Source organism: Sander lucioperca, chromosome 16, assembly GCF_008315115.2.
Source record: "Sander lucioperca isolate FBNREF2018 chromosome 16, SLUC_FBN_1.2, whole genome shotgun sequence".
Classification (NCBI taxonomy): Eukaryota; Metazoa; Chordata; class Actinopteri; order Perciformes; family Percidae; genus Sander; species Sander lucioperca.
The window spans coordinates 20023096-20042123 of NC_050188.1; the positions used below are offsets into that span (position 1 = coordinate 20023096).

Below are 19028 nucleotides of genomic sequence, written 5' to 3' on the forward strand. Positions count from 1 at the left end.
TACATGTCTGATAGGCATGTTTTATCCACCACATGCCTGCTAGTCTGGAGCATAAAAACTATACATATAAAAAATAATCCTTACAAAAGCAGCAGTTGGCAAATCAAGTTGCTATACGCTCAGTACTTTAAAGAAAAAAGCGATCTTAAGAAAAGGAAGAAATTAGTCATAGTCATTCACTGTGTTGTCCTTAGATTCAATTCAGAAGGGTTAAGCGCAAATCTTTCGATTCTACCAAGAGTTTAGAAACGAAAAAAAGGCTGAAATCCCACTTCCTCAAAGTGTTAAAATTACACCCCAGACAACGGGGAGGGGGGGGGGGGGGGGGAGTACCGGACAAAATGTTATTATGGAAAAGATGCTCACACAACCACAAGCAAATGACAACAAGCGTAAAACTCCCCTCTGCTTGGCTTCTTATTCATAAAACACAGACAGCGGTTATCACATCCCAGCTAACCAAATACAGCTCTTGAGGGACTTCCATCCCTTAACTGGATTAGTGCTGTTCATGAGAAAGATAATGATTGCCTGTCTTCTGCGTGCTAATTGAAAACCAAACAGGCAGGTGCTTTGGGAAGTTACTTGCACACACACCCACAGAGCCACAAAAAGAGCAGAGCACTCTGCCGACCAGGCATGAGTTATGTGGAAGTCCCAGAATAGAGCTGTGAGGATTATGCAAGAACAATACTGTAGCTAAAGGCTTAGTTCCACCCATTTTGTTTAACACATCTCTTTTCAAAATGAATGAACACAGATTGAAACCAGGGAGAAAATGTTGGGCCTTATCAATAGGGTTGGGTATCGTTTGGGTTTTTTCCGATACCGGTGCTAAAACGATACTAAACGGTGCCTGAACCAAAATATATATAATATATTTATAATGTATATAATATAAAATATAAAAAAGGAGCACAAAATGACAGTTGGTGACATTAAAGAACGGCTTGTTTATTGCTAAGGCCATATGGTCAAAATTAAATGATAGATTAATAATGTAATAACAATAACTTACAATGACTTATTTCACCATTAAATTGCTGATAAACGACAAAAACAAGCACCAGATGGGAAAAGGGTATTTTACAATAACTTTGAATGCACCACAAGGCTGGCGAGTTTCAAGTTAACGCACCGTCTGTGTTGTTTTTCCGACAACGGCAGTTGCGGACTGTTAAGTCCCGGTGTTGGAATCCTCTACAGGGAAATACAGTCACACTTTACACCGCTTAACGTAAGCTGTCAGCATTTTAACCATTGTGTTTAATCCAGCTACTAGCTAACGGTAACGTAGCGTCCCGTGCAGCGATGCTTCTGAAAAAAAAAAAAAAAAAAGTCAGGCACCGAAATGAGGCACCGGAATTTTTGTTCTCATTCGGTCTCATTACTACCGTTTACGTCGGAACCGGTGCCCTATTGGCACAGCGTTTCAGTCGCCAACCCTACTTATCAATACCACAAGAAAAACTCTGTGTTCACTTTATGAGTGCTTCATCTCCTTGTCCCCGTTACCTACCTATGCTCCCACCAAACATAGGAAAATGCAACTGAAAATTGGTCATAAGAAAGAAATGATGTAAGATGTTCAAACATGAAGTCTAAGCAGGCACACTCATTGATCTTGTTGAAGAGGCTGCAGCATCACTCCCCTACAGACATGTCTGAAAGATGCCCTGCCACACGTAATTCATTACTTTGTGGTATGATAATGTCTGAAGTTCTACCATGGACTCTAACATTTTTTGTGGAAAAAATGCCTTGGTTACCTTGATTCAAGCCATTCTAGCGTGGTATAGAAAGCCTGCAGGAAGACTCAGCTCAATTTCTGCCAGTTCTCATTAATATTCAAATAAGCTGCTTGACTCTGATTGGCTAACAGCTAGCCAATGAGAGCCTGGCTATCAGCATCCTTTACCCAGCGCAACTGGGTGAGCTCATGAATGGTAATGAGCTCAGGCAACACCACTTCAGAATGACCAGCTTTTGTAATTGGCCTGATTTCTCCGCTTATTTCTTTTCAGTGGCTAGAGCTGACAGAGGAGGTTAACAGTTCATTTTCACATTCACGACATAACACAAACACATATGGACCTAACATCTCAAAAAATACAAGTAAAAACGGTTTTGTGTGGCAGGGCACCTTTAAGATGTATACATACTAATACATACTACATAATAATAATAATAATAATAATACAGAAAAAAATACTATGCTTGGAATTTGTCAGATGTGGGTTTTTTTCACAAAAAAAGTTCATTTTACCTAGTTTAAAAATTATTAAAAAATACATCTACTCTTTCTCCCTTATTAAAAAGCAATAATCTATGAATATGTAAATATTGCTTACTTCAAAAGTTAAACTTCTGAAAAAAAGATGTCTCCTATTTCACAGAGTGTGTGTGTGTGTGTGTGTGTGTGTGTGTGTGGGCTGGAGGTTTCAAGGTCTCCACATCACATTTCTGCAACTTGCATATTGCAAAATATTACAAATTGGTTGTGTCAAACTCTGCACAAACACCCAGTGACGTAACAATAATCAAAACACATTTGAGTTTGGGGGACTCTAAATTTAACTGTGAAATAGTGTTATACAGTAAAAATATATATATTTTTTTTAGATACATGTATCGTAAAGTTTAGCACTGGAAACAGCTACCATGGAGGTTGTGAAAAATTATTTTTCAATTTGGCAAATCACAAAGACGATTTGAGGGTATCCACCAGCCACTGTTGCTTGCTGGAAAAAAAGTTACATTATACACTGAGCATTTTCTTGTAACAGAGCACTAAAAAAAGGATAACAGTTATACCTACATTCAGTGGGGTTTGAAGAGGCTACTGGTTAGCTGATGACTGGAGAGCTTTTTCAGACCTGCTCTGTTACATTATAGCAGCTTAACTCCCTCTGCTCACAGTGCTGGCAGGGCTGACATGTGCTCCATCGAGTTAAATGGGATGTGAAGGATCGGGCATCCTGGGTCAGGGAATTTCCATTGCAAATGATTGTTGAGCCACCAAGGCCAGGCTTTCAATTCGGTCAGCGCTTAGACAAACATACACAACCAGGATTGCTTTCAGACGTTCTGGTATCAGGGAGGACCGATACAGTCGAACACACAGGATGTTGGTGTATATTCTGTCGAAGTGTTTGCATTGCAGTGCAGGTTTTCCCATGAAACTCCAATGGACAAAAAGTTTGTGATACCTTTGGTGCCTTGCAAGGACAGGGCCAACACACAAAAACTGAACACTGCTGCGGTAGAAGTGCTTCGATATGCTATGTGATAGACATTAGATGAAATCAGAATTGATGATTCTTAGAAATGTTGCATTAGTAGTAGTATGGTTGTGATGGGATCCCATTATCAATGGTTGTGGTAACTTGATTGTATAAACATGCAGTCTGAGCATGCACTACGGCAAATAACTAACACACACACACACACACACACACACACACACACACACCTGATGCTGAGAGTTTCAATACTACATACATTTTTAATTTGATGAGAACAATGGCATATAATAATAAAAAATCCCAACTGTTTTTAAAATGTTGGATTGTGTAACATGCTTGTAGTTGTAGTTGAAAAAATTATATGAATGAACCCTACATTAAAAAAAATTATCTGAAGATCTATGATTGCCTTTAGCCCGCCTGCTGATAAATACACATTGCTCTTTAGCCCCGCATGTCTTTCAGTGCCATCTCTTTTCACTTTAAAGTATGTGACATTTCTGCGCTACCGATAATGTGCGCTGCTGTGAACTCCCGCTGCAATGTGTACACGTCATATACATCTTTTAATGGAAACATGGACTCCACTTAGCTAAATTCAATAGCTCAGAGGATTAACATCTCCACTGAAGCATGTAATAACCAAGAGGTTATATCATCATCATAACTCAACAAACCATAATTCGCCGCTGCCTCTTTAATGGCTTTTAAAGTGTGTCAAGGCCCGAATCACTCCTACCAGTCACATTTTTAATGACCATGCCCTCCTCTAAAGTGCTAGTCTGCCCAGCTTTGAATGCTGTGTCACTCTATCCCCTGTTGGGGTGTTCTAGCCTAGATCGAGATGTGCAAAGAGCCCAAGAACATTTGGGATTGATTTGTGGCTATTTTTACTTGTCCTACTTGAACTAAATGGTTCAGATACTCAGAGGAAGAAGTCAGGAGCTGAAAAGGCTTATTGAACTCCTGAAAAATAGAAATAACTGGAACGCTAAATGGCGGTATGAGAGTGGACGCTTTAGTATAGAGCTTTCAGAGACAGAGAGATTTACAGGCTACTGGCATTCTAAGGAGTGAAAATTAACATGCTAAGAAAGATAAATGCCCATGTGAACACACACACCAGACAGGTTTAATAAAAGAAAAGGTGGAGTAAGCTGTCTCTAGTGACCTTGCATCTTCATAGACTTGACGCACACTATAATTCCCTCGAAGCACTGGCAGACACAAGTGGTTTTCTTGCTACAGGTTTATTTGAAGCTTCTTCTCCAAATCCACCGTGAAAACTAAACACAGTATAACGAGAAAATAAAGACCACATTAGCTTAATATGAACATACAATGACATGCACAGCATGTAAAATAACGTTCACCAAAGTAAAATACAGACACAAAACATACCTCGTTGGCTGCATGCTGTAAACAAGGGAATTGAGGTTTCCTTAGATCGCTGACATCCGCTCTAACAATCTTACAACTTTATCGGAGCATTAATTTGCTGCTTCGCTTGCTGTTAGCTCGCCGACGCTCTCACTCACGAGCGTCCCAAAAGGCCTTGCGGAGATTTCAAAATAAAAGCACTTTACTCTTACCAAATAAAATCTCTAAATAATACTAAATGCAATTTATATAATTCTAAATTATGACATTGGTTGAAAACAAATTATACATTATTATAATGTAATTGCAACAATTACACACACACAGTAGCAGCATTTCATAGCATTTCATCCAGAAGCCACACAGGACCACTGCACACATACAGCGCTGAGCAAACATAACTCTCCTTATTAAACCACAACTCAGGAGACAACACAGGCCCTCAACAACACTCATTACCTAAGCATATAGCGAGTAGGCTTCTGTTCAATGTTGCAGGCGCCACAATTATGTTCACACTGATGACTATCATCACAAGCGTAATAAGTGCTCTACGGGTGCACTGACATTACGGAAGACGGTTATGGGCTATCTTGTTGAAATTTCCTGCTGCCATTGCCAGCTCTCTGTGGTACAGAGTCATTCACACACGCTGAGGAGAGAGCTAGTGTAATGCTAGCTTGTGTATCTGGTCTAGGTGCTGTGAAAGGATTCAGTCACTTCACAGATCAGCCATCTACTCGAGGTGACTGGCACAAGTGAGTGGGAACAAAGGAGTCACTGTGGCTGTCACACTCGCTCCTCGTTACGCTCACCCTTTGCTCTGCCAGCTGTCTCTCCGTCCCCTCCCATAGCACCCCCAGCTGTGGCTATACATCAAGCTACCCTTAATTCCACACATGCAAACACACCCACCGCCACACATCTTGGGTGGCTTCAGGACCTGGCTTTACCAAAACACTCTCTTCCTCCCTGCTGGGTCCTCTTTGCCTATCCGCCATACTGACTGACTGCACTGTTGGAGGCACAATGTTATTCATCACCACCACCACCAACGGCTCATTAGTATCATACCACTGCACACAGCCACAACACATGAGCTCATGCTTGCTACAAATAATATACTGGATATTCAAAATATTTTCCATTCTATTCTGTCTTTCTTCTTGTCTTCTAGAGTACTGTCTCACACAGATGCGTGTTATTGTTCTTTTGCTCATTCCTGCCTACTGAGACTCTGCCCTGCCTCCACTTCATTTCACCACAACTCCCTTCCCTCCCCTCCCCTGACAGATGCCCCATGCCCAATCTTTGGGCTCACCCATTAATTTGCTAACCCCTAAACACTGCCCTCAGCCTCCCACTCTCCACAGCCTTCCTATTATTTATTTATCCCCTGCGTCTTTTTTTAACCATATGCTACACCCATGCCCTCCCCTCGCTATGTTTACCCACTGACAGGCTCCAGCCCTGTCTGGCAGGTCAGTCACGAGCCAGTGCCAATGCCAGCTCGGCCTCCACCCTAGCAGTGTGGTGACTGGCCGCTGCTAAAACACTTTCATGCCTCCTGCGTGCCTAGCCCAAGTCCTTTGAGGCCATTCATTGAGGCTTTGCTCGTGGTTGCCTTATTATTGTAAAGTTATAGTAAAACAGTGGGTGGGGGCTTCGCTTGTGGTACCAAAGCAGCAACAAGAAATGCTTGTTGCTAGTGCTATTTATGGACTGGAGCAGAGAATTCAAATAACTTTTGCCTTTTATGGGTTAATTGCATGTAAACCACATTTATGTGAAACAGTGAGACGGAGAAAGAGGGGGGGGGGGGGCAAGAGGGTAAGAGAAACACAAGTGGAGGGCATTCCTCAGGCCAGGCTTTCATTGCTGTGGGTACGATGTCATTGGATGATGTAATCGGTGCATAGCAGCCCTCATACATCCATTCACCGAGTACATGGAAACAGACATCAGACAACATGTTTCTCTTGTCAGCTTGTCCTGTATTACATACTGAAAAACATTAACGACTAACCACATTACATTGGGTTGTGCCTGCACGTCTTGACCTTTCTCTTGACACTTTCTGTCAACAGGAAATGGATTGGTTCATATGCAGTATGCAGATATTGACAGGAAGTGGCTCACCTTCCACCCTCTGTTCAGAAGAGGCGTGTTCAATTGTACTAAACATCTACTTCTGAAACCTCCTGCTTCGTATGTAACAAACTTTCACCATTGGTATTTCCTGTGCCTTTCTTCAATGGCACCGTCTTAAAAATGCTACCAGACAAGTTGGACAGACACAAAAATACAAACACAGAGTGTTAAGCTTCCATTCCAGACAACAAAAGAACAGACACTGCAACAAGCCCCGAAGGCAACATTAAACCCAGCTAGTCCGCCACTACAATACCCCTCTTCTCTCAATAGAGAGCCATGCTGAACCCAGCGAAGCTGAACCATGTTATTCTTCAGTTTTTTTTAGCTGGGAAGAAGATAAGGGCTGTGCACACTGACAATGTGCAACATCCACAGGAAATGGAAAACACTGATGTGTAGCCAGCATGGACCAGCCAGGATGACACCGGGTTAGGCAGGTGGTTTACAGATGGGCAATCTGCTCAGGCCACAAAAAGCAACAGAATCTCAAACTGATTGTCCTATGGTGTCTTCACAACAGAAATACTCTTTACTACATTTTACTAATATTGGTTTGAAGTGAGCCAACAGCCTCATACGTTGTGGCAATTACTCAGCTCCCAACCTCATCAGGCAGAAAAGAGACAAATCAAGGATTGATGAATTGTTTGTATGCGTTTATGAACATCCATTTATTTGTCTGACATGCCTGATAACAAACTTAAATTAAAAGAAACTCATTTAAAAAACTCAATTTTCAAACATTGTGGAAACAAAATTGGAAACAAGGACAAGTTGAAACGTTGCTCCTTGCACAGAGAGTAAAGAAAATATGAGCTATCCAATGAGCTCTCTGGTTAAGCTTCACCTGTTGACCCTTTGAGGGCATCAACACACCCCTGAGCAAGGCTTTGGTGGACCTAAAAGTCTTCTTCATGGCATGCAGTGGTTGTTTTCCAGATGAATTACACAGCAGCCACATATCACATTTAAAAGGTGATGAAAGACAGTGTCAGGGTGTGAGAGTGATTATGGCTTGTTTCTACTGGCTGGTTGGAGCCAACAGAAACATACTTCAGGCTGCTACTGAGCTTAAAGTAGCAACAGGAGAGACGACCACTGGAGCCGCATGTATGTCGATATATTCCAGATGCTCTGTTGAACACTGCTGCTGGTCAACATGTGGGCAGCGAGGATCAGGAACTGAGCAATACGTGTATACAGAGTTATTTAGATGGAAAGTTCTGGTGAAAACATAAGTAAAAATGGAGAGGAGGCAGAAAAATAGATATAGGGTATGAAAATGTGAGACAATATTGAGAAATTAAAGAAAACGGGGATCAGCTAGTGAAGTCTTACAAGAGAGACATGAAGACAGAGTATGAGAGCAAAAGGAAGAGCGAGAGAGAGGGAGATATCAAAGTGTCTTGTTTTTGAATGTCCTTCTGTGTTTTGATTTATTCAGAGACTCAGGGGCAGCCCTGACATAAAGCCGAGGCAACACACCTTCAATCCAAGGCTTGCAGTTCCCCAGCCAGAGAGAACGAGCGAGCAGGTGACCTTGGCATGTTATGAGAGACCCTCCACTCTCCTCAATCCCCTCGCTCTTGAGGTAGCCTTGACTAGTCTCACGGAAAATACTGCTGCGGCACGTTGACATCGCAGAGGCCTGCGCGTCGTGACAGAATGGGTTCAAATCCTTAATCTCAGCCCAGTGCATTAATTATGAAATATGTTTAGATATGTTATTGCACCTCTCTCTTCAGTCTACCCTCAAGTCTTCCTGAAATGAACAAGCTTGCTGCAGCCATAACCAAACAAGTGGGAAATGTATCTTCCCCGCCCTCCAGGAAACGGGCTAGTTTTATTTCCGGCCCACCTCACTGAACCTCCAGTCATGCGTACGTGTTGTCCACTCTCATCATGGGACGCCGTTGACAAGATCATCGTTGTGTGTGCACCTGTGCAACGCAAAGAGACAACATGGGGCCGATCTCTGATTGGACCCTGGCTTCAACATGTGACTCATAGCTCACAAACAAGTGACTGATGGACACACAGGGGAGCTTGACGGCAACTATCTATATGAACAGAAACATAGAGATCAAGCGATGACCCATACTATTACAACCACCTAAAGGGCTGAGTGACACACATAACATATCACTCTTACAATCTGCTGAAGTCCAAACAAAGCTTAAGAATTGGGAAGAAATGATTTTAGTGACTTTGAACAAGGCATGGTTGTTGGTGCCAGACTGGCTGGTTGATTTCAGAAACAGTTGATCTACTAGGATATAGGGATACCATCTCTAGGCAGTGTTGTAGTATTTCAAGATCGGTCATGGTCTCGAGACCGGTCCCAAGACCACTTTTTGAAAGTCTCGGTCTCATCTCGGAATCAACCGCATTTTTACTCGGCTTTGTCTCAGGTCTCAGATAAAGAGGACTCAGGATTTTATTTCAAGAACGGCCGAGACCACAACTGCCTTTTGATTATTTTATCAAGGCATTTCTCATGATACTTATGGCAATAAAAGAGGTGAATGAAGACGTTTTCTGTGGGTGTATTTTTTTTTTTTTTTTTTTTTTTAAATGGGAATGTGGATCTTTCAGATCAATTTGAGGAGTGACTCAGAGTGTGATTTCCCCATTTTTGTGGCATGCAGTGAGGACTCTGCTCCAAACACTCACTCGTGCAATCGTTTCAGATTATCAGGATGGTTTTGTGGATTTCGATGGTTAAATGGTTATAAGTTGTGCCTGGGGCAAATGTAATAGTTAGGGATGCACTTTTAGGGATGCACTACGGTTATTTTAATCTAAATGCAGCAGAGCAGTGAATTTAGTTTCCTACTTTGGTTTTGCTTAAAAAAAAACATTCTGACATTTTATTTTTTTCACAGCAAGCTAGCGTCATAAAGCCCAACATATATGCTTCAGGGGACATGACACCTCCTGCTTGCCCTTATAATCTGATGCACATCATTTGGGTGTTACTGCTCGGGTCACGCTAAGTGCATCAACATTCTAAGCGATACACACAGTGTGAAAAATTACAAATAAAACTGCAGCAATGTTGTGATAAAGTGCTTCACATACACACACAATCATATTTTCATCGACAAGGAGAAAGAGGAAAAAAGGCCACAGATGTATGGATGGACAAACTCATGGATGCACGGATCAAGACCCTGCATAGATGTACAGATAGATGGATGGCGTGATGGACACGCAGGAGAGCTTGACAGCAAACATCCATACAGTGAGGAAAATAAGTATTTGAACACCCTGCTATTTTGCAAGTTCTCCCACTTAGAAATCATGGAGGGGTCTGAAATTGTCATCGTAGGTGCATGTCCACTATGAGAGACATAATCTAAAAAAAAAATCCAGAAATCACAATGTATGATTTTTTAACTATTTATTTGTATGATACAGCTGCAAATAAGTATTTGAACACCTGTCTATCAGCTAGAATTCTGACCCTCAAAGACCTGTTAGTCTGCCTTTAAAATGTCCACCTCCACTCCATTTATTACCCTAAATTAGATGCACCTGTGTGAGGTCGTTAGCTGCATAAAGACACCTGTCCACCCCATACAATCAGTAAGAATCCAACTACTAACATGGCCAAGACCAAAGAGCTGTCCAAAGACACTAGAGACAAAATTGTACACCTCCACAAGGCTGGAAAGGGCTACGGGGAAATTGCCAAGCAGCTTGGTGAAAAAAGGTCCACTGTTGGAGCAATCATTAGAAAATGGAAGAAGCTAAACATGACTGTCAATGTCCCTCGGACTGGGGCTCCATGCAAGATCTCAATGATCCTAAGAAAGGTGAGAAATCAGCCCAGAACTACACGGGAGGAGCTGGTCAATGACCTGAAAAGAGCTGGGACCACCGTTTCCAAGGTTACTGTTGGTAATACACTAAGACGTCATGGTTTGAAATCATGCATGGCACGGAAGGTTCCCCTGCTTAAACCAGCACATGTCAAGGCCCGTCTTAAGTTTGCCAATGACCATTTGGATGATCCAGAGGAGTCATGGGAGAAAGTCATGTGGTCAGATGAGACCAAAATAGAACTTTTTGGTCATAATTCCACTAACCGTGTTTGGAGGAAGAAGAATGATGAGTACCATCCCAAGAACACCATCCCTACTGTGAAGCATGGGGGTGGTAGCATCATGCTTTGGGGGTGTTTTTCTGCACATGGGACAGGGCGACTGCACTGTATTAAGGAGAGGATGACCGGGGCCATGTATTGCGAGATTTTGGGGAACAACCTCCTTCCCTCTGTTAGAGCATTGAAGATGGGTCGAGGCAGGGTCTTCCAACATGACAATGACCCGAAGCACACAGCCAGGATAACCAAGGAGTGGCTCTGTAAGAAGCATATCAAGGTTCTGGCGTGGCCTAGCCAGTCTCCAGACCTAAACCCAATAGAGAATCTTTGGAGGGAGCTCAAACTCCGTGTTTCTCAGCGACAGCCCAGAAACCTGACTGATCTAGAGAAGATCTGTGTGGAGGAGTGGGCCAAAATCCCTCCTGCAGTGTGTGCAAACCTGGCGAAAAACTACAGGAAACATTTGACCTCTGTAATTGCGAACAAAGGCTACTGTACCAAATATTAACATTGATTTTCTCAGGTGTTCAAATACTTATTTGCAGCTGTATCATACAAATAAATAGTTAAAAAATCATACATTGTGATTTCTGGATTTTTTTTTTTTAGATTATGTCTGTCACAGTGGACATGCAGCTACGATGACAATTTCAGACCCCTCCATGATTTCTAAGTGGGAGAACTTGCAAAATAGCAGGGTGTTCAAATACTTGTTTTCCTCACTGTATATGAACAGAAACAGAGATCACACGATGACCCATACTATTACACACCACCTAAAAGGGCTAAGAGACACACGCACGCACACACACACACACAAGGGAAAAGCTATAATTAGGTTACAGCTGTTTAGCACCTGGGTCATACTGAAACACCAGCATGCAGCTATTGTGAAAATGACGCAGGCAAGCCTTGGAGAAAAATAAAAAACTGACACAGCAACACAGCACTGAAATTTGGCAGATCTCTGCAGCAAATGTGCAAATATGCCATAAATTATACACGGTGTGATGTTAACACCACTGACGCATACACACAATCCTACTACAACAGCTGTATATGGTCTAGTTAGTAGACCCTAACACCCGCACACAACTGGACAATCCTTACAAAGAACCAAACTCTAAGTGTAAAGTCAGTTCAGGTCTCTCACGCAGCTGGAGTGAGGATATACTGGTTAGACCAGGAGAGACAACTGAACCATTTATCCTACTGGGTCAGTAGGCTCAGAGGCTGAGCGGCTCTTAGCTGAGAAATGCTAAACACCACAAATCCACAAAGAGCAAGAGAGCTGGCTAACCTCTCGCTCAATATTTACAGAGCTCTGCGGCAGTACCACAGCTGGAATGCAGCGGGCAGAGCAAGCACGCAGAGAGAACTATATCAGTTTCTGGGTCATCTAGGGCTGATCACTCCGCATGAAGTCTAGACTTGGACTGAAAAACACGCCTGCGGATGCTCTCCTCTTAAACTGATTAATATTCTAAGAATGGATGGACTCGGTGCCTGAGGAACAAAACATATATATTTATAGAAGCACAGGGTAAAAGGTTGAATACATTCATAAGCGTATTCTCATGTGCAACTGCTACAAGATCACTGTGTGTCATAGAACAACAAGTTTGATCAGTTTCTTTTTTTACCCCGTGAAAGAGCTGCTTGGCTTTGAATTCAGCCTAAGGCAACAATCAGTAAACTAAAGAACAGAACATGGCGGCAGTACCTTTGAGATCTCTTCTCACCCACCTATGTCTGTCTGGCACTTTCCCATCGCACCTTCAGTACCTACCTGCTGTTTTAATTAACTTAGTACCACAGGGAGCAATTATGCAAGGCAACATTTATCCCATTTGGAAATGCAAATGAATCTAACCTCAAGTTGCCGAAGGACAGGCGTACACCAGTTTGTACTGCAAGCATAGATACCAGTACATTAAATGGCAAGTAGTTTCTTCTATAGGCATTCTCAATGGATGTTAGCACCAAAAGACATAGAAAGGGACAGAGAGATGACAGGAACCTTTGGGCCCTGACGTTTTTGGTCTCACTTAAATGTTGCAATTCTGAGCTTTTAGGAGAAAAAGGGGGAAATGAGTTAATTAAGATGGACAGATAGCAGGCCGCGCATACATCAAGAGAAAACAATTTACATACCTCCATTTCCCTCAGGGAGCAAGAACTGAGAGTGAGAAAGTAGATGGTGGAGTCAGTGCTCTCCAATGTGAGATTGAGCAAATTAGAAGAAAGTGGAAGAGACGGGGATAGAGAGATGCTAAAATGAGGGCGACAGTAAGATAGCATGTGAGAAAAAGCAAGTGTAAAGAGAGTAAGCTAATGAGAGAAACAGCTCAGAGATAACAAGCTGCAAGGGGAAGGGAGGGGGCTCCGACAGGCGAGAGAAGACAGAAATTGACAAGGTTGCACTTCAGGAGGTGGTGAGAGGATGCCAAACAGTAGGCAGTGTCAAACAGATACAAAACCAGGATCTCGTATGTGATGCAACTCAATAAGTGAGGGCAGGCTCCCATCCTCTCCCTAAAAGTACTTAAAGCAGCCTCTCCATCTCTGCCTCTTTCCACTAATCTGATTTCCTGGATTATGTTCCACTATTTTGAACAAAACACAAAAGTGCTAAAGTTTAATTCCATCACTTATGGTGCAAATCAAGGCTGCCGTATTTTACCTTCTCACTTTTCATTTACTTTAGTGTTGCAACACCATTTCTATCGCTGATTTTTAAGATCCTGTAGGGATAAAGAAATATTTATTTGGGCAAGCCAGCTAACAAGAAATGGAGGTTTGCTGTGGCTAATAAAACTTTTTTTCCACATGTGTGTGCATTCCTTCTGACATGTAGGTCCCTCAGGTGGCTGTAAAACTGAAATATAACGCTTCTGGCACGCTTCAGTTCTGAACTGGACAGCAACTGGCCAACGCTGTGCACACACTGAACTTCACATACCAGTTTAATGGGAGAGTGCGCTAAAGTTAGTGGTTTGCTCCAAAGTATAAGTTGAAAATTACGTTTCTTCCTTGACTGCTAAAGCTGTGCCAGACCTGAATCCAAAACCAAACATCAATCTCTAACCCACTATCGACCACAGTCACATAGACAGCGTGCTTGTATAGGCCAAAACCTCACAATGCAACACAGAATCTCTCAGTTCAAGTATGCGTCACCCTGATAGAAACTTGCATCAAATAACACTCCATATCCTATGCCATAACTACAATTAACTTTTTATCTCGATGATACTCCCGGAGTGGCACTTGAAACCAAAACCCCATACATTCCCTTGTCGACAAGCTCTTAAGAACTGTCCGTATGTCTGTGCCTGAGACATGGCTTCATGGCTGCGCTTGTGCTTCTGTATCTAGGCTATGTTTGCCTGTGTTAATTGTGGAGTTGACACGGTGATGCCGGCACGCATGCAGCTCCATCGCAACAGGGACGTCTTTGGTGGCTAACAGGGCATGTAAACCGGCTCTCACTCCATCAGAAACCGCCTGGAGGGGCAGAGGGACCGAGAGAAGACGACAGCGTAGCCCCCAGGCTGCACTGATGTGAGAAGGAGAGAGCTGAAGCATGCTGTGTGCCACAAACCAATGCTGTGATCACAGAGGAAGTATGGAGCAAGGGTTCTCAAAGTGGGGTCTACGGACGATCAGGGGCTCTTTTTTTGTCATACGTCATCTACAGAGTGATTCCCAAGAACACTTTCAATGGATGGGATGGCTTCATGAAATTGTTAAAAAAATATTTCACTACAGAGAAAACACAGCGGCTGCGATAGATCAGTGGCTGCACATGTCAAACCATACAAGACATAGTAATCCTGGAATTATCGCTGTTTAGCTTTGGTCTCTTTTTTTAGTAGGTTTGGTGTGGAGTTTACATTTGTACTACCAGTAGATTTCACACTTTCAACCATTTATTCATCACTTTTAGCTATCAATTTAGGCTTTTCTGTTAGTGTGTTGACTATATTTCAAATACTGTTAATTGCAGCATGAATTGACTGAAACTTGGCCTTAGAGCTGCAAAGATTAATCGATTAGTTGTCAACTTTTAAATTAATCGCCAACTATTTTGATAATTGATTAGTCGGTTTAAGTAATTTTTTTAAGACAAAAGTACAAATTCTTTGATTCCAGCTTCTAAAATGTGAATATTTTCTAGTTTCTTCTCTCCTCTGTGACAGTAAACTAAATATCTTTGAGTTGTCGACAAAACAAGACATTTGAGGGATGTCATCTTGGGCGTTTGGGAAACACTGATCCACATTTTTCACCATTTTCTGACATTTTATAAACCAAACAACTGATCGATTAATCGAGAAAATCATCAACAGATTAATCCACTATGAAAATAATCGTTAGTTGCAGCCCTACTTGGCCTGTCATTGCTGTTAGGTTATTGTGACAATAAATGTACTAAAATTCAGCATTACACCAATTTGTAATCATATTTGCATGATTTATTTTCCTCAATAATGTGGATATTTTTATTTCAAACAAATCTGTTCAAATAAAGTTGAGCTACTCCACAATTTTTCCATGTAGCCCCTGGTAACAGCAGAAGTACCCCCTGGTGTACACTTACCACTGGTTGTAAAGCACTGATGTACTGCGTTAATATTTCTAGAATATTGTTAGAATAAAAATAACAAAATGTCTACAAAGAGAGCTACATAGGACACAATATTTTCAAACAGAGGGTCTATAATGCAGTGGTTCCATAGAGTGAGAATTCTGAGGGGCACTGCAACAATCATTAGGATAACGAAGCAGAAACAACAGTGTGAATTATTAAATCCATTTACTATTTTCACCCCAAAGACCTATGCAACCAGTGTGGGTCGCAAGTGTTTATCGCGTCGTTTTAAGGGGTTTGGGTTGGGAAAGTTTGGGAAACACTGACCTGATCTAACGCATAGGAATTATGGGGTCACATGAAAACTTTTGGGAACCCCTGATGTAGGCTACAGGTTTGAAAGGGGAGAAGGTAGCCTATGTTAAGTACTAGACCTCAGATAAGTGGATGAACTGTTGCCAGATTATAATGCATTTTGACATCTGTGCTTTTCAGAGTACAGAGCTCAAACACCGCATATGCTCTCTAGCCTTCTCTCTCCCCTCTCCTAAACACAGGCCTACGATGTGGCCACACATGCTAGGCTGCAACAGACAGCGTTAAAAGCAGCTCTTTAATTAGCAGTGTGGGGAAAACGGAGGCATCTTTAAACGCACCACTTTTTGCATCAAGCGAACATGCACTGTACAAACAAGCCGGGGAGCTGCAGCAGCCTCGGCGTCTTCACAGTATATCTGCTGCAAACACAACTTGCAGCTTTCACTTGTTTAACAAACCACAAGTAAAAGAGCACGGTGACTAATTTAGTTGGATTTCACTGCAGTTCAATGTGTCTATGTGTGTATGTGAAAGCGGAGTGGGCTGCGGTGCTTTAATCAGACATGTCACTAAAAAGAACAGTGCCCAAAGCCGCTATATGGCCACTTCACAAAAGTAAAGACAGGCAAGAAAGACATTCAGAGAGAAAAGGCGAGAAGAAACACAGTATTGTCTCGCTGCAATGTAACACACAGAACACAGAAACGCTTGCTGAGGCTAAACGCAGCAGACCCTAAATATCGTGAATCCACAATATTTAGCACAAAACACGAAGGAAGTTAAGCTAAATACTGCTCAACACCAACATTTGTGCAAGAGAAGAAAGCGTGGTTTGACAAACCTGACGAAGCGAGGACACTTCTTTCCACTATTAAGCGCTGATGTCCGGAGTTTGTGTGTGTGTTGTGACTGTGTGTGTGTGTATGTCACTCAGTGTTTTCTCCCTCCGTCTCTCCTCTAACGTAGAGATAGTGCTGATGTTTCCACTTCCTCTTTTCTTCTTCTGCCGTCTGCTGGCTGGCTTGCTTAGTGAAGCCAGACAGAGGATGCATGAATACACGGGAGCCCAGCTGCTCTCACTGAGTCACTGGTTAACGAGTGAACGGTGATCATTTTTAAAATAAAGAAGTCAGTAGGCTACTTTTGTTTCATCAGCTTTGGAGTCGGTTAACAAGCGTGACTCCGTAACATAACCGAGTCGTTTCTCACTGTAAAACTAATCAAATGTATTAAAAGGACTCACCTTGATATTTGAATACGTTGTGAGTAGGCTAATATGTAAAGTTGTTATACTTTTTAGGTCAGTTATAATTAAAAATGACCTCTAATCAGAAACAGGTAGGCTATGAGTGAAGTTTAACCTGTAGGCACAAGAAGCACACTGACACATGTTCGGTGATTATGTGACAAAAGTGTGTAACTCCTTCTTTACATTTTTACAAGACTTGTTTACTCCTGTTTAACTTAGGTTAGTGGTTCATCTTATCATGAACTTCTGTCTGACACCATCTAACTTCTGTTTTCTTGAACATTAAAGATTTAGGCAAAGGAAAGACATGTCGCCATATTTGTATAGCCTATAGCTCTTTCAAAAAAACAGGGCAGTTCAAAGTGGGCAGTTCAAAGTGCTTTACATAAATCATGAAATGACATTTGGAAACGAGTTTAATCCATTTCAACCTGGGAAGTTATAATTTGACATTTCCACGTTTTTAATTATAAATTAAATTTTCTAACATGCCGTAAACAAATTAGTAAACGTTTTTTCTAATCATTGTGTGAGAGAGCCAGACCACTTACCTACCACTCTTAATTAATGCCGTCCACATCGTGGAAAGTACTGTTTTATAGACTTGAACTGCTCTTTTCACCCAAAAATCTAAACAGCATTTTTATTTTTTACCAGTAATCTAAGCACTATAGTTAATGTAGGCTTCCAAGAAAGAAGAAAGGTTAAATATGTGTTAACTGATGTGACAATTGTAAATAGCAGGATTTCACCAAACACTTTATGTGATGCAATTTTAACAATTTGCATATAAAAATGTGTAGCTACGTTTAAAAAAAATGACTCAGCTTTTTGTTGACTACTTTTTAAGAATGTGTATATAATATTAAAATGGTAGCCTATACTGACCCTGAGTTCCCCTATGGATAGCAGCCTTGCCTACACTGTCTCAACCAATGTAGACTAGTAAATAAAGCAAAAACAAACAATTATATGCCACGTCTTTTCTCTCTATGATGGGTGACACAAAGATGTGACTGCCTCCAATCTTGCAGCCAGGAGGGGAAGGAAAACAGGAACAATGACTTCAATAATTCATGGTTATTGAACGTTCACTGGTCTCCACACATTCACACAGAATTGTTTGGAGGGTAAGATTTGACCTTCTGATGTTACATTATTTTGGGAACCATTTTGATATAGCTCAACAGAGGTCCTACACAGCATAATGTTATAGTTTCATTGGATTTCATTTTACAGGACAGGATATGGGACTATATCACAGAGCACAGCGGAACTGAGCCACATGAGGCCACTTCCCTTTAATTCTGTCAGTGATTACAGACTGTTTCTGATATTAAGCCCAGGGTGTGTGTGTGTTTAAGAGGGAATGAACAGTGTATAGCAGACAGTCCTGCAGCTCATCCTTGTCTCCACTCAGCAGTAGGAGGATTAATACGGGAGCCCTGTCCGCCCTGAGAAATAATCTGAAGCGACACACCCAGCAGAAATATCTCTTTTTCTCTCTGCCTAAATGACAGCCTGGTTCCTCCATTAAATTTTAATTGAACTAAGTACATAGGCTGTGAAGGCAAGTAGGTCTGATACAAAAATAACAGAAAGCAAACTGATTATTTGACTCAGTGTGACAACAATTAGGTGTAGCAGTAGATTTTGATAGTAAACAGACTCAAGTCAAAATTATTATTTGTTTCAACCCTTAAAGGTTGCATTAGTTCGGACAACATCCAAACAGTTCAAATTGTGCATAAATTACGGAACATAGGCAAACAAACAAAACTTCTCTTTTTTTCCTATATTCAGTTCCTATCATTGAGTTATGGTGACTTATGCATCTCAATAAGACTACATTAGAGGGCTCACATTGGATGTAATCTTTTTATCTGAGACTGCAAAGAGGCAGAAGAGTGGTTTTAAGCCATCCCATATGGTCAGTATATGATACAGTAAGTACTACATAATGCATTCAATAAAGTGCAG

General features: G+C 41.6%; 1 protein-coding gene across 4 annotated transcripts in view; it reads right to left on the reverse strand.

Annotated features, from left to right (window-relative positions):
• elmo1 (engulfment and cell motility 1 (ced-12 homolog, C. elegans)) overlaps window positions 1-16879 on the reverse strand; it is a 104457-nt gene extending 87578 nt beyond the window's left edge. For all 4 annotated transcript variants that reach the window (XM_035993320.1, XM_035993318.1, XM_035993319.1 and 1 more), the window contains exon 1: window positions 16641-16879. The gene's annotated coding sequence lies outside the window, so the exon portion shown is untranslated. The remainder of the gene's footprint in view (window positions 1-16640) is intronic.
• Between the last annotated feature and the right edge of the window lie 2149 nt (window positions 16880-19028).